Source organism: Drosophila elegans, unplaced genomic scaffold, assembly GCF_018152505.1.
Source record: "Drosophila elegans isolate 14027-0461.03 unplaced genomic scaffold, ASM1815250v1 contig_476, whole genome shotgun sequence".
Taxonomy (NCBI): domain Eukaryota; kingdom Metazoa; phylum Arthropoda; class Insecta; order Diptera; family Drosophilidae; genus Drosophila; species Drosophila elegans.
The window spans coordinates 20,300,104-20,317,062 of record NW_024545863.1 but is presented as its reverse complement, the minus strand read 5'-3'; the positions used below and the strand labels follow the sequence as shown (position 1 = coordinate 20,317,062).

The window sequence follows — 16,959 nt, the reverse complement described above, 5'->3', positions numbered from 1 at the left end:
TCTGGAATCGAGTTTGGGGTCTGGGGAGCCCCTTCTGCCAGATGACCCGTTAGACTGGGCCGATGGCGCCCCCAGAGTTCATTTACTCCGCTCCGCCAGCAAGAAAATTCTATGGAAAGAAAAGGCTGGCGGAAAAAAAAAGTCGAAAAAGCCCGAGCAACGTTATTTGTAGTTTTTATTTCTTTTACTTTTTTGTAGTCTTCATCTTTTTTTGTCCACATTTTGCTAGACCATTTCGTTTTTAAAAGCTTTGCTGGCCGATTCTGTTGTTCCGGGGTGAAGAGCGCGGGTCAGACTAGGGCTTGAAAAAAATCCAAGCTTGGCCTGAAATAGTGCTTATTAAATTTAATGACACCACGTTTGCTTGCGAAAAGCGATTCAACGTTTTTGTTTTGTTTTTTTTTTAAATCTTTTTTCCAACCTTTGCTTATATAGCTTTTTTGAGTAGTTTTTGTATCGCATTTGGTTTATTGAGGACTGTGGCTCATTGAGAGCACTGGGGCCATAACAGCACAGTATTTAAGTTTAATTATGTGCCAGGGCTTCTTGGCCCGAACTCCATAAAGGGGTCATAATGGACATAATAGTTATACAGTTTCAATTGAAATGGTAACAAATTTTATTGTTCGTGAACGTATATGGGAAAAACGAAAGTTAGCTGTGATTAATTTATCATTTCCGGGCTTGTTTACAAATTCAGTGGCCATTCATCTTCTTGTAGTTATCAGGGGAAGTTAAAGTATAAGTAAAAAAAAAATACAAGAATGGTATATTGATTCTGTCATAAAATGGTTTACAATGATTTAATGTTGTATACAAAATGTACAAGCATCCGATCTTTCTAAATATCAATTTTATAGTTTTTAATTAAAGGAAAAATACTACATTTGATCAGATATACCAGGCTGAAATCTTAGGTTTTTGTTATACAATCTATAATTGGATGGCTAGAGTTGTAAAAACAACTCCCTCTCCTTTAATCCTTCACGTCATCGTTGTGGCTAAAGGCTCCAATTAGCCCTGATTGAAGACTGTTAGCAACCCAGCAATCAGTTTGTCCACTACCTAGGGGTTTTTACCGACAATAAAAGCTATTTTCCGACCTGTCACAATTGTATCCGAACCTGCCGTGATATCCGCCGACCCCTTTGGCGAACACTGTCGAGTAAGATTTCTCACAATTATGAACGACAAACCGGCATAAATTTATGAGTGGCAGTCAGTTTGGCATTTTAAATAAACAGGCAGTGAAAGTATTTTAATTAAATTCCCCAAAGGGGGGCTTTAATGAACTCCTTAGACCTGCAGGTTTTGAGGCGGTAATTTGCAATTTCCCCGCGAAAAGACATGGGTTATTATTCAACTGGTTTCTTGGTATGTGGAGCTGGGGGTACTCGCTCGTTGAACTTCAAATTGTGCGCGAAAAAAGTGAAATTCGCTTGTGGCCCTCACTCTCGACACTCTTGTGCCAAGTTGATGAACTGTGGGCAAATCTGGAAGCAGGAAGCAACTTTGTAACATTAGCACAGTTCCCTCTTAGGAAAAAAAAAGAAAAAAAAAAAACAAAAACTATGTTAATTTCACAGCTGCTGTGGATCTATGCACTGAATTCATTTTCGTAGCCAAAACAAACGCCACGCGGAAGGGCGGAATTGGTTTGGTTGCGTGTCGGGGCGTTGGCCACAACTGTTGACTTTTATTCACACAATTACAGCCGGCGAATTTGCATTCACTTCCTCCGCCATTCACCTGTTCAGTTCACTTGTCACGCTCGACTGATTCCCCAAGGGAGCCGCTTCACTTGTTAACAATTAAAAGCCAAACCCTTGACTTTGGCCAGAGATGTGTCTTTCGTGGAGTTCGCCTTCGTCTTCGAAGTTCGCCCACTGACCTAAGCCCATCTAATTAGCTTTCTTTTGACAAAGCCATCGTTGTTTTTTCACGTTTTTGAATTAGCATTTTCGTAGCAAGCCAAGTGGACTTGGAAATGCTCCATTCGAAGCCGACTCCTATAAATAATTCAAAACTGACCCGCGGCTTTCAATTCATTGCTTTGGGTTTCGTTTTGTTTTTCTCCATTTGTTTTCCATGTGACGCAGCAACAGTTGTCGAGGGCCCTGTGGGAACATCGTCTCTCGAAGAAGTCATCATACCAACAGTTGAGCGGAAATTAACACAGATACTCCGGACCAACCTAGAAAGGGCCCTCCAACTTGGTTCGGCCGAAACAACAATCGGGTCTCTATGCGATGGCATTACCTTCCGATAGAGATGTAGATGGCTGATGCTAGATAGCAACAAAACGACAGGTGAACCCAGAGCGGGTTATGTCGGCGGTCTAAATAGCCCTCGGATGACGTTGCACAACCCAAAGACGGGTAATATGTGGGTATCATTGGTCTACAGTTAGTCTTTGATTCGAAGTAGGTATTTGGACTTCTTGGTGGCAGTTAAGTTGCGGATTGGGCACACGGTTCATTGTCAAGGCACTCGCATGTTCTTTCTACTCTGGAGAGATCTTTAAGGGGGATAAAAGACCTTCTCAATAACAAATTGATACGCTTGAGGTGACTTCCTCTGTGCATCTAGGCTGCTCTAATTAATATAAAAGAAATCTAAAGATCTTATCACAGTAACCTGCATTTCCTGTCAAGCACTGAAAAAAACAAGGATTCTGAAAATTTTAAGGCAAATTTTATAATGATTTGGAGGGAATAGTCCTTATTGTAGTACAAATGCTGTGTGGAAAGAAATTATACAAATTCAGTTTAAAATATTTAATCTATACTTAATTATTATAGAAAATTATATAACAATATCAAGTCGAGATTAAAATATTGACGATGCCTAAAACATTTTCAAATTAATAAAATATGGGTTAATGATATTTGAAATAGATAATCAAAAATCAATTTAAAAATATGTTTCTTCTACTTACTCTATTTATTATAAACAATTTAATTAAAGAAGAACAAATAAGAACAACTAAAGATTAAAATATTGATGATGTTTTTCAGAAATAACAATATAAATGACTTACCAAAATAAAATTCCAAAAATATAAAATGATACTTGTATAAATGACATTTGAAACTTTTATTAAATGGGCTTGACCGTATTGGGAAAATTCTGAAACATGATTCCCTATTTTCGAAACATTTTTTCCGCGTGTGGTCTTGCCTTCTTGGTTGCTTGGCATTGTTGGTTGTTGTGCGTTCCATTTCGCTTCTCTGAACTTGTTGAAAGCGAGTAAAATGTGCCAATTTTCTATATATATATATATACTATATGTTTATGTGCTTGTAATGCAAGAATCGGAGAGAGGAAGCCACAGGCTCGTCCATACATGGCCACTTCATCACGCAGCGTTGGCCAAGCGTGCTGTTGTTGTTGCTCCTCCGGCCAAATGCAACTGAGCGACGCCGTCACTAGACGGCGGCCTCATCTGCAGACCCACCCTCTATCCTCTTGGGACCCTCTAAAAAGCCCCCTCGGATGCCACCGCCCCTGCCCCTCGGCAGTTGGCAGCTTCTATTGTTCTGGCCGCTCGTGCTTGTGCTAGATTTATGCACTCCACTGCGGCCCCCATTTCCCGTACAGTTTCGATTTCAATTTAAAGCGGATGCTCGTTTTAATTGCAAGCCTGGCGAATTATAACTCATAACTGCACTGCGGCACTGGAACGTTTCGGGTTGCATTGGATGCCCATGGATGGCAGTGAACTTGCCGATCAAGTGGGTGTAATCCATACATAAATTCCGGGAATCGGATATTGGAAGGGCAATAAATTGCTAAACTGCCTTGTGCAAAGTATACAGTGCGACATATGTGAAAATATGTAATAATTGGCCAAGATTATGAATACTCGAGCTCGACAAAGTATGAAGAAGTTGCTAAAATTACAGTTTCCCCAAAAGAAATACTTTCTTAAAATATATTTGCCCAGATATTGCTTGCATCTTTAAACTAATGTTTTTGTTTCTTGAGAAACTCACTACTTTTACTCTTAATAAATGAAGAGAAAATCAAAAAATTTATTTAATTGTAACTTCTTGAGTAGTTCTACCGTTGTTCGTCTTTGCTGTTTTTCTTCTTTATGATAAAGTTTCGTTTGTTTAAGTTTATGAGATCTAGCACTGAAAATATTACTTTGAAATTGTGAGACTGTGGTAAAACAAATATAGAGAGGATTGACCCAGCTTTTAAGAAATAAAAGTTGATATTATTTTTTTAATTATATTTTTAGGTAAATAAACAATTGCTAATATTAAGTTTACACAGTAATATTTATTAATAAATGAGTATTTAAATTATTTTTTATTATTCATAACCTTTTGATAGATTGTTATTGGTGTGAGACGAGGGAAACCAGTTTCAAAATGTGTATAAAGTCAGACAAATTTTGGTAAATTTCCTTTTCGTTCTTGACCTTTGAAAGCAGAAAGATTTTCAATGACCATTTCAAGATGGCACAATTTCAAGTGAGGCAAATGCCAATCCATCTCACTTTTTCCTTCGGGCCATTGGCCTTTCCCCGCCGTTGCACTTGACACAGACACTGTCAATGCGGCTGAATCTGCTACGGGAATTGTCATTGAAATTGCAATTGCAGTTGCGAATGCAATTGATTGTGGCATCCAATCGAAGGGGAGATGGATGGCAATGGCGACTCACTCAATCACTCACTTTCACTGATCGAAAGCGTGAAGCCAAAGTTTAATTGAATCTGCAGCTGCAGCTCCGCTGGCGGCATATAGTACAATGGCCGTGGCTCCTACCAACTTTCAAACTTGGCCATTTGAAAGTTATTGGCCACAAGTGCGCACACACATGGCGCCCATTGAATAGATACATACTATGCTCTTAACTCAAAGAAACTCGAAGTAAACTGAACGTGTCAGCAAGTCGACCAGAGGTTTCGGGCCACAGAAAAAACTTTTGGCCCGGCTCTTGGGTTTAAGTTGCGACAAAATCAATAGGGAACCTTCGCAGCCATGCCAGCATTATTTCCAAATGGAAAATGGGGGCGTGTACGACGCAGCGGCTCTGGGGGCGTGGCCCTATGCAGCAATTTGTTATATTCAGGCGTAGCCTTAAATTGGGTCACCGAAAATGTTCAATTATTGGAGTGAAATGCAGTCTTTAGGGAATGGTTGTTGGAGGTCTTCTGTGGTTGGGGGCAACCCGATTTTTGGGCTCACGCAAACTCGTTTTCCGAGTTGATGCAAGCTTGATTTGGCTGGCTTACTTCCACAATGCGGTCTCGTTTTATACACTTTATGAGCAAAGTTTATTTTACAGAATTTGTCACGCACTCGAGGGGAAACTGCACCGAATAAAAGGCTATATGTGCAGCAGTTTTGTTAAGCTTTGATATTTTTTGTTGGGTTGATAAGAAGTAACTTACAGCTGGAATCCAAATGTTGAAAAAAGGCAATTCAAAAATTAAAAAAAAAAAAAGTGCCTTCTTAACATAGTATTAAATTAAAAAAATTGTTGTTCAAGAAATTCAATGCTTTAATACATAATTAAATCTGTGATTCCAAAAATATTTAAATCACATACAAATGTTGCCATATTAAAAGCATAACATAACTATAACTTTATTAGCTATTAAAGCGAGCCCATTCAAAAAAGTTTTTATTTTGACACCTTGCTTTTATTGACAATAACTTTTCGACTCTTTCACAAAACGAAATTATTATATAATTTAATTTATTTTGCATTCAACCAATGAAATCATTTCAATGTTCAAAGCGCATTTGGTCTTCGCTGCATGGATGATAAATTTTCTCTCTTTTTTCTTCTGTCCATATTTTATGAGTTTTACAACAAGTTTATAAGCTCAAAACCCTTCGGCACACATGAGAATGTGCGTGTGTTTGCTCTGCGACTTTCCATTTGCAGAGATTTCCACATTTCACATTTTCGGATTTGTGATTTCAATGTGTAAACGCCGTTTATACCAAATGCGCCATGAATAAAATTCGTCTCGTTTCGATTCGATGGTCGTTTGCCGGGGCGAAAGTCCAAATGGGATTTCATTTATGAAAGGGGCGACGGGGAGCTACATTCACACATAGGTGAGAGACCCCATTCACTCTGAAATTCCAGCCGCGAGCCCATGGCAAATCAGTTGCCGTTGCGTTGGCCAAACATTGCACAAATCTTTGCAGTTGCACGAACGCGGCTCAGAAGTTTGATCGATTTCGCTCCCAGTTTCTGTTACACTCGGAAAAAATATGATATTTTATGGTAGTTCAGAAGGAGGTAATTAGCCCCGTTTAGTTACCTGCAACAACTAAAACATTCAGTAAGAGAACTTAGAATTGTCATGACGAAAGCCAAGTTTTATTATAATATTTATTCAGAATTATAATGATTATTTCGAAATGAAAACTTTTCTTTTAAAAGTATCTGTTTTATAATGAGCACAGATACTGGTTCGAGATAGTTTACTAAAGCTCACTCTTATGCTAGTTTTAAAAGAGGTAAATGTTCTGAGAATCTGAGGTTTTCAGTTGGATTTCTATTTTATTTATTAAAAGACAGCCACGTACAAAATAACAATCTCTTAGGTTTTTGAATACCAACATTTTTTAAGTGTACCGCCACACCTTTTCCCGCGGCAGTAAACAGGAGATTAGTGGGCGTGGCACTCTGAGCAAACTGTAACATTTGTGGTTGGCCTCGGGACTTCGGACTGACCGGCCGCACATAAAGTGGCAAAGGGCGCGTTCGCTGGATTGCGTGGCTTGACTAAATGTTTGAAGCACGGTGCTGCGGTCGTCGATTGTCAGTGGACCGGCGGTTATTTATGGGGAAACCAGTGCAGCTCATTATTAAGTTGTTTGGCCGACATCATTTGGTTGATTTATTCCGCCAAATAGAATCAATTTACTGGAGCATTTCAAATATTTGTTTTCGGTTATCGCGCGTGGCCCACATTTCTACTCGGCTGCCCTGGTGATAAGCGCATCGCGATGTTGCAACTTAAAGGCTGGAAACATTGACACAAATGCGTTGTTCAGCCACTAAACAGACACTCCCGCAGATGTTGCAGTCGTCCCGGCAATTTGCTGTCAAATTGTCGCAAATTCTTACAAGCGCCGCTCATTAAAATTACCCAAATGCCAGCACCAATTGCCGGAGCAGTGCAAACTGGAAGACGGAGCGAAAACGGCATCGCATGACAAATGGCAGCGACGAGCTCCAGACAAGTGCCACCTAGGAATGCACTCAAAGAAATTTGTCTTGCAATGGGATTAGTTTGGTTTAGAAGTTGGCTTTATAAGCTAAGCCATTTCCAGGCAAAGCTTTTTAAATATGTTATGTTTTAAAACTTCAAAAACTAAAATTTTGAATGATATAGTAATTTGGCTCAAAAAGAGAAACTAATTTTTCCTCTTCTAAAGAAAATATTACAATTTGAAAACTTATTAAATAATTTAAAAAAACACCAAAATAAAATTCGTCAAACTTCTTTAACTTAATTATTACTTTTAGATGTGTAGAAAAGAAAACATGTTCTAAAAATTAGTTTGCCAATAATGATGTAAAATATAAAGAAACATTTTTTATAGGGACAATATGCAGGTTTCTATTTTTTCGAGTGCCTAAGTTTTCCCATCGCTGAGCAAAACTGAGACGATTTGGCAATGCAATTTTCGCCGGCCATCTGCAGCGGCCGTGGAATTGGCTTCCTCCACTTGGCCCCCTCGACAAAATTTGTCGCTGGCTGTTTGCAACGTGATTTTGGTGACTTGAAGGCAGCTGATAAGCGAGCTACTTGTCCGTTGATTTCCGTCTGGCTGACTGACTGGGTCCGAAACTGAAACCCAGATAAAGTGCAGAAAGAGCTGATTTCGAGTATTACTTTACAATTGGGTGCTCTCGCCGTGGCAATGTAACAATGTAATACAAGGCGCGGACAAAATGTGCTGATCGAGCGGGAAATTGCCTGATGAAGCGTGGCTTATAGAAGTAACGGAACTGCCGGCATTAGTCAGGTGAGCTGAAACCGAAGATCGAACCATGGCCAAATGCTGCGACAGCTAAAATAGCCCATCGAAAATGCCGGCACGATCACCTCGATTCGTTCGATCGGTTGAGCTCAGCTCTTCAGTACTCCATTACTGAAACTTGTGCACCTGCACAGCCAATCAATTGCGCAAGAGCTGGGCAAACTCTGCTCTACCCACTCCAATCTTTGGCCAGATATTGTAGATAGATCGTGGCCAGGCTGTCAACAGATTCGTTTGGTCTGGTCTGGTTTAGTTTTGCCATTGCCTTGCACAAAATGTCATTCAGCTCATTGAAATGGAAAGCTGAAAAATTAACATTGCTAGCGGACACTGTGGAAACAAAAAAATTGTACATACAAAGTCCCAATTGTAAATGGAAAATAACCGAAGCACGAGAGGAAGCTGATCTGGGTTGTCCAGACGTTAGTGGTACTCTTTAAAAGTTCAATTCATTGACTATAGTAACAGCAAAAACTATGCATATGATATATACAATGTTTTGACTATGCCACAAGCTTAGTTTTGTTGTGTATATGTATATAATGCACATAAGTTTATTACAGTCCAAGAGGTTAAATGATGGCTTAAACAATATAAGATTTATCTTTTTAAATTTAAGTTAAAAATGTTATGGGCAATAGTATTTTGAATATTTGATGATAAGCCATTTGAAAAATTGGATGATACCCCTTGATACCTTATAAATGTATGAACGATACATATATATAGCAGATCCATTCTAAACGTCTGCTCATTTGGCATTCTACGTACTTGCCGTGTTGCCGGCATTTGGCGAGTGTTACGCGACTTTGAGCGCTCTAATTGTGCGCTTGTTGGTTCGGCAAACACACACAGTGAAGTAGGCATACAAAAAACGTCTAAAATAGACAGCAAAAGTAGCTAGTAAGGCATAAAAATAAAACAGAAACACACTGCGACATGCAACACTGCACAGGCGAGGAACATTTAGTTGCGCTGAAAAGCTAAACACAAATAACAAAACAACAACATACAGAGAAAAAAAAAAACAATCGAAATGTAAACACAAAACACGCGACTGCCACGGCAGATAATTTGCCATTAAGTGGAATGGAAGTGCGTAGGAAAATATGATATAATCGGGCGCAGAATGGGCGTACATGCATGGCCGGGCATATGGAACCGTTTTGCATTCAAGATCAAGTTCAAGTTTGGAGCGATTATCGTGCCTTGTTGAAGTGCGGAGATTTTCCGGTAGCCAGCGTTTGATGGGAAACTGGCAATTGGCATTTTCACAAACCGAACCCCAGCAACCGCAAGAGCCTTGGAAATTAGCCAAACGGCAAAGAAAAATCACCTTTTGACCCACTTTAAAGAGCCATCGATGTGGCGCTGGTCGGGCTGTTGGGCATAATGAGGCAAATGATGTTGCTGCTGGTGATTGATGGGCAAACTGCGAATCACTGTTGGAAATCAATCCAAAGGCACTGTGTAATGAGGATGTAGTTGCGGATAGTAGATGCTATCTGCCAGATACAAACTGAGGCCCCGCAGCGGTTGTCTTGGGTGAAATTCTGAAAATCAACGGAACGAACGGAAGTCGGCGGCAATTTGTGAACGCAAATCATGTTGTTACATACAAAGTAAGCTGCCGATGGCTTGGCAAAATGTCAAATGCGAAAAGCAGATGCTAGCGGTTTGCTATGGACTTTTATTTTCTGCCATTTTTTCTCCTCTATTTTTTTTGCGGCAACTTTAACAGCACGAACGTGACTGTTGCATTAACGGGCATTAAATCGCGGCTGGGATTGCAACTTTAAGTTGCAGTCTTTTAAGTGTGTCATTTCCAGTGCCTGAAAGCACCAACAAGGTGCAGTGATTCACGCACACTTGCACCGCTCAAACAGATACGAACTCACACAGGCGCACTTAATTATGCATTAGGCTGCTGCATTGACAGCGACACTTTAGTTGGGGAAAAAGGGGAAGGGCTAAGGGTTCAACGAACCTATGGTCCCTCGGCAAGGGTTAATGAATTCCTTCGGGTTAAGCTATGAAACCCATTAAGTAATACATTTTCAAAAAAGGCTACCAATTTTTAAACAGACAAGTAGTTTTTTATTGAAATATGTAACCTTCGTTACTACAATTTTATATCATAGATAGATATTTTATCTAAAACTCCAAACGTTTTATAGGCCACAAAAAATTAATTTGATGCTATTTTTATGATACCTTCAATTAGCGGTTACATTATTTTGCTACAAATCGTTTAGAATTATTATATTATTTAAATCAAATTTTAGACCTCACTGAGAACATATTCCAGCTAAGACCATCAAGAATATATCGAATTTGCTTAATGAATGACAAACTTAAGCTTTTATGAGCTTAATTTATTAGCCACAACATAAGTGCAAACATTCCTTTGGCTAGGGAATTATCTGCAAGAGAGATAGTGATAATTTTCTCAAAGCCTTTACATAAACTGGCCACAAGAGGAAAGCCGATAGTTGGCCTTCTGTTTTGTACTTGGCCAAATTGAACTATGTACCTGGCCAAACGCCACACAAGTGCGATAATTTAAATCAGCTTACCGTCTGTCCGAGCGGCACTCTCCATTAAATCAGACTCCATTGTTTACGACAATCAATTGCCACCTTAAGATCCCCCTGCCCCAAATGTTGCCAGTTTGGCAACGGATTCCGGGCTTTAGGCTCCTGGCCAACTGTCAAAGGTGGTTGCCGTAATTGGCGAAATACGTTGGTCGTTCAATGGAGCGTGGAGCTGCTCCGCTGGGTGCAGGTTGCCGGTCACACTTCAATGGGTCCAGAACGCGAAGAGGGGGGCGATGGAGGGTTAAGGGGCTACAGTCACCCCCATTGACGGCTTAACCCACGCATGTGGTCATTGTGTGTAGATTTCAATTGAAAGTGCTGTACGCAGAAACGCGACCAAATCGATGTTGCCTCCATGTTGTTGCTGTCGCTTACTGACCATTGAATAATGGCTTAATGTGTGCATCTGCAAATGCCTCTGTGTATGTGTGTGTATGTGCTTCTGTGTCTGTGTGGGTGACGCATGGCAGCTGTGCGCAAATGTATATTGCCTACTTTTCGGGGAACGAGAGCTTTGCAAGTGCAATTGATTTTGTTTTGCTTCATAGCTGCCCGCACATGACCAACATTGTCTCCAACTCTGGAATCTAACAGTTTAATAGCACTCAAAAAAATTGGGTGTTGGTAAGTCGCTTGTCATAAGGTTAGGATTTGGTTTTACAATTAGTAACTGTTTTTGAACATAACCTAAAATAAATAATAGTCTATAGTGTCATTGACTTTTTTGAACTTTTTTAAAAAACAACCAGAATGAAGAAACATTTTTCCAATATTTGAGACAAATATATGTTAGAATAATAGATTTAGTATATTAGGAGATTTTAGATATTTCCACTTCAGCAATCAGTTCTCTAAGTTTTGTTGAGTGTAAAGAATCCTCACGCATCGTTGGCCAAAAAGCGAGAAAGAGAGATGCAGAGAGAGAGAGGGAAGACAGTGAATCCTGGCCGCACGAGCGCCTTGTTTATTGAATTTGGGCGCTTTTGTGTGAGAGTGACAACGACGGGTGTCTGGCCCCTGCAATTGAGGATGTAATTTTTGCATGTCTCCGGCATTAAATTCTGCACTGCCCTCTTTCGTCCTTTCTGCCTGGCATTCCCCATTCTCCATCTGCATGTGTGTGCTCCTGGGCAATTAGGGCTATGACATTCCGCTCTAAATCTCCTGCACACTTTGCTAATTGTTTCCAATTCCACAAACACACCCACATATATCAGATAAGTAAATGCTGAACTGAAGAGTGACCTCCGGCAAATTGGCTGTGAAAGTTCAGAGGGAAATGCTTCAATTATAATTGTTAAATAGCACGCCATGCCTTTGATTCCTGTCCTTTATTAATCTGACTTTGACCCAATTCGATTGGCAGAATGCTAATTCAATTACCAAACTCATTTTCTAACCGACATTTGATTTACATTCGTTTTGAATAAAAGCTGCCCTTAACTACACTTTTCCATTCAATTTGGCTATTCAGTGCAGTGTCCGAACTTCTGGCAGGTAAATGCATTTTTATAGCCATCGACTTTACATTTTCATTGATCAGTTTATTGGCTAAGTCAATTTGAATTTGTACACTACGCAAAAGGGGAGTCTTATTGACATTCCTAGTTATTTTATTTATGACGAAATGTTTGACATTACGAAAACTAGTGTATTTCTTAATAGAAAATTACAAATATTTAAGGTACTTAAAAGCCTGAGATACTTGGCAACAGCTTCCATTTACCCAGATCAAAACTACTGTTCTGTGTGATAAATCATCGTTAATTAATACTTGAAAACTGCTTCCAGTTATTTCTCTAATTTATGTTCGGCATCTGTATTATAATTTAGCTAGAAAGTAAAACTAATGTCTGACATGCGTGAAATATTTTCTTTGTTACCCCATCTAATAAAATGTATGGGATACTGTGCTATTAAGCCCCCAATGTTTCCCTAATTAAATTACCATATACCTAAGGAAATTTCACCATAATTGGTAGCCAATTCGTTGGTGTTTTTTTTACGTGCAAGTACAACATATCGAACCGATTCGAACTGAACCGATTCAACCGAGCACAGCTCGTCTCGAAATACGGCTCCCTGGAAGCGCGTGTTTTGTCGTTTTGGCCGCACGTGACCTGTGTGGGTAAAAGGGACTTTCCCCCTTTTCCCCTTATCCCCTTTCACCCTCACGCATCACTTTGCATTTGCGTGCAGCGATTTGTGTGTTAGTGGCAATCGAAGCCGACTTCTGATGCCTCTTGTTTGCCGCTTGCCTTTTGTTATAGGCTTTTAATTGACATACGCGTTTTTTACACGATTTCCCAGTTGCTTGCCGGCTGCTCCCCTTCAAACCAAACCAACTGCATACTAATGACTTCTGCTTTCCAATTCTCTTTGCAGTTCCCGATGACGACGACGAATAGGGCTGTTTGAGTCTTTTGCCCAACACATCATTTAGCCCCAGAGGTGAGTTATTAGCCAGCGTTAGACTAGGTTCAGTTAATTGGCCTCGCATGCTCCCCGATGATAATTAAAGCCGACAGTCCAGACGGCTTGGATTATTGGTATTAGCACCGATTTTATGACGCGCTGTCAGCTGAAAAATGGCATCATGACTCCAGCCTCATCAGCCGACGTACACTTTGTATCTGTCCATAACTCATTTTTATGCTGTCTGAGTTTCTTTTTCTGTATTTTTCGGGCTAAATTAGAAATAAAAGCTTCACCTTTGCCGATGCTTTTTGCATAAACAGAAGAAACCAAAACATGGTGAGGGAGTTTTGGGGGCATTTTGTGGCAAGTGGGTGACATGTAAGCTGTTCGAGCTTTCACTCGAAGTGGTTTGAGTGGTTTCCCGTTTTTTGATACCAGCAGCTGCATTCGTGGGAAAAATAAATAAAAAAATGCCTCAAAAATGTTATCAAAACTAAAGGAAAGCTTTGCCTAACTATAGCTCAAAGATGCACTTAGAAAATAAATTGATAAGAATATGATTTTAAGCCAGTAAAAAACTGGTAAAAGTTATAGAACCATTTTTATGACTTTCTAAATAAAAATCCCTCTGATTTTAAATCATTAATATTTGTTTATAATATTTTATGCCAATTTTGCTTGAATGTCCTTCCGACTGAGCGCCAAAACTATTAAGGAGCGGGGATTTTCACTCTGTAAAGTTTCCCTTTTAAGGATAACTCTTTGGGCCACCCTCGGAGCTTTCGCCTTAGCTTTGCCGACCAGTAGCTTTCACTCACAATCCCGTCGTCAGCTGTGTGTCCTTTGTACCGAGCTGCGAACCGAGCGACGCAAACTCGAACTTCGCCAGCCAGTCTCCCAACGAGCCTTTTGTGGCACAGAACGCGCGCTCCTCGTCGAAAGTTGGCCAAAACGCAAAAACGGCAGCGTGTCGGGAGGCGGCTGGAGGCGGTGGGCGGGGCTGGCTCGGTGCCACGCGCAATCCTAAAAGTAAAATGAATTAGAAATTGTGCGCGCTCCGTTGTTACATAAACGTGGCAATATTTTGCGCCCACAAGCGCACACATGAATTTGCCCAAAAATCGCGTCCTGCGAGAGTGAAATTATCCTGGCCAAGTTACTATAGCCTGTGCCTTCGCAGTTGCCGTTGCCGTTGTTGTTCCACCGAGTTCGCTGTGGTCGTGCCTGTGATGGTGTGCTCACGTATATTATGTAAATGATTATGTGCCAGAAACAGAGCGCTGCGACTCACGAAGACCAGACCAAACTTCGTCGTCATCAGTCGTCCTCGTGAATGTTTTAGCTGAGATGTGGAGCCGAGCCCACTGTTCATAGTCTGTAGTCCTGTGCCCTGAGTCCTGAGACCTCAGAACTGAGTCCTGATTCCTGAGTCCTCAGTGCCAACTTCTCAGTCCAAAGTGGGCGGAATTTCGAGGGCTGGCATCGCGCCCACCTTTGCGCTCTTGTTTCGGGCTTACGCCGTCCACTGGACACCGCAATCACTAAAGTTTGGCGAGTGAAAGCCCCCATTTCCATCAAGCCCTCACCTCCACGTGGCTTACTTTGGCCACAAGGTTTTCGTTTTGCGACCCCCTACTGAGAAAAACTTGTTTCAATATCAGAAATATATTTTCAAAGTGGAACAAAGTCTTCAGGGTCTTATACATTTTTTATTAAGTGAAGAATAACCAAAAGAAATTTTGAGAAATGTATTAAAAGTTGCATGCAGGCAAGCAAATTAAATCAAGAAAAATAAAACTATGAGCAACAAGAGTTTTCAAAACTGAAAACTTTTAAAGAGAATAACAAATATTTATAACAAAATATTTTAGACTGAAACACTTTCCCTGTTTAAATAAATTTAAAGGATGACTTTAACCGATTTGTTCCAATATATAGCTTTAAGATGGAATCAAGCTTGTCACTGAATAGTTATATATTTTTTTTATTTTAAAAAGCATTTACTAACCTAAGTGTAATCCTTTCTTTGAGTTTAGTACTTCTGCTTTGGGTAAATCCTTTTTTTTTGACGTCACATGAGTGGGACTGTTTGTGTGGGCGGTAGGCGGAAATACAAAGCGGTGCGGCACCTGCAGAATGTGGCAACAACGAGGACAAAAGGCAACTAAATTGTTGCCAAGTTGTGCTATCTTTGGCAGCTCGCTTGGCGGCTCCTTTTTAAAACAATTTATTATGCCTGAAAGCGAATAATTTACACACACACACCCATACACACACACACACACACGGTTGCCGCACCTCGTCTGTAATGAATAAGTTATTTAAAAAATGTATATATACATATTCGCTAGGCAGCGTTATATACCTCGTGCATATTAAGCAGATGGCTTTTTGCCATGGCTGGCAAGGACATTTCGCTGGTCCTGCCATGGATGGGCACATGGGTGACCCTTTCTTCTACTGGCCGAACGCTTAATACAAATCAAATTTGAGCATTAATTCGACTAATTGGCTCTGGTAAAGGGGAGCGGTCGTGTTCGATGGTAAATTGAATGAAAAGCCCGTCCGGCGGTTTACTACGGTTTATTCAATTAAACTTCCCTGTTTCGCAACCGTTCTTTGGGGGCAATGCATTCAAATGGTGACCATAGAGTTCCAAATATGGGCACTGCCCATTTAAATCGGATTTACTCGTTCTCGTCCAGTTGGGGCTAACAGTTTGGGCCAACTTTTCAGTCTTCAATTTGGCTTTTGTTAGGGTCTTACCAAATAATTTTAGAAAATCTTTGGTATTACCATAATAGTAGAAGAAAAATCAATATTATGACAAAATTTAAAAGTATGTTGGGCGTTTCGTAAAAGTCGCACGCTTATTTTTGACAAAAAACAATATTATTGTAACACAAACTAATGTGGCCTTAATATGGTTTTAACAGGCTACTATATATTCTAATTTAGAACTTAATCTTTTTCACTTCCTTAACAATAGAGCTAAAGTTCTTTGGAAATTCAGTTCCCATGCTGATTTAATGTTCAGCTGAATTATAGAATAGGTCCAATAAATTCTATTTTATTAAAACTGACGAAATCCGATTGGAAATTTCCATAATATTAGAGCTAGATTTTGTGAGCTCTCTAAAATGTATTAAGCTTTCTAATTCAGCTAATTAAATTTGCACCGTGTGTGTTTCATGCATTAATATTAGTTTTTATTTGTTTTATTAAAAAAGCACATCTGCTGTTAAAAGTGATAATGAAATGGAATTGGCTGCAGAAAATGCATATAGCATATCACAAGGTTAAAAGAAGCTCCAAAACAGAGACCCAACTTTGCAGATAGCGAAAGTTCTATGCGGTTTGCCCCCATCAAAGAATGGTCTCCTTTTTGTGAGTTGGGTGCTTCCCGGAAAAAAATCCCCAGTGCGCAGATAATTGTGTTTGACTTAGATTGAATAATAGATGAGCACGGTGTGTACGCCATCATTTCCAGGTGAAATGAAAATTTCAAGTCGAACCCATTTGCCCCAATAAACATTTCCACATCGCCTATATAGAGAGAGTGTGTGGTCTGTGCGCCAGATTTTTCACATGACTTGCCATCCTCTGCTATTCAATTTTCGCAATTTCATAATTTTCATAATTTTATAATGGCCTTGCCTAATTCCGCCGCAGCGTAACCCCGATTCGAGATGTTGTGCATTTCATTTTTCAATTTTCTCAAACCCACGGAGAGCAACGTAAAATTAGATTTGCACACGAAACTGCAATCAGCTGGATGTGTCTCCTCAACCTCCTAAAATCTACTTAATTTTGGGTGCGTGTTCTGCGGATTGCTTCTAATTTTGAGTTTTGCATGCCTCAGCAATTAAAAGTTGAACAGCCGATTCATCAGGTAATCGCAAGAAGGCAGGTAAATCTTC

At 40.0% G+C, this 16,959-nt stretch overlaps 1 protein-coding gene across 4 annotated transcripts in view; it reads left to right on the top strand.

Annotated features, from left to right (window-relative positions):
- The window catches only part of LOC108139191 (polyglutamine-repeat protein pqn-41), a 54,069-nt gene that overhangs the window by 7,438 nt on the left and 29,672 nt on the right, over nucleotides 1-16,959 (top strand). For 3 of the 4 annotated variants that reach the window (XM_017261819.2, XM_041709529.1, XM_041709528.1), the window contains exon 1: nucleotides 13,925-14,068. The gene's annotated coding sequence lies outside the window, so the exon portion shown is untranslated. Of the gene's footprint in view, nucleotides 1-13,006; nucleotides 13,073-13,924; nucleotides 14,069-16,959 lie in introns of those variants that run through there. The other variant, XM_017261820.1, reaches the window with a different exon arrangement.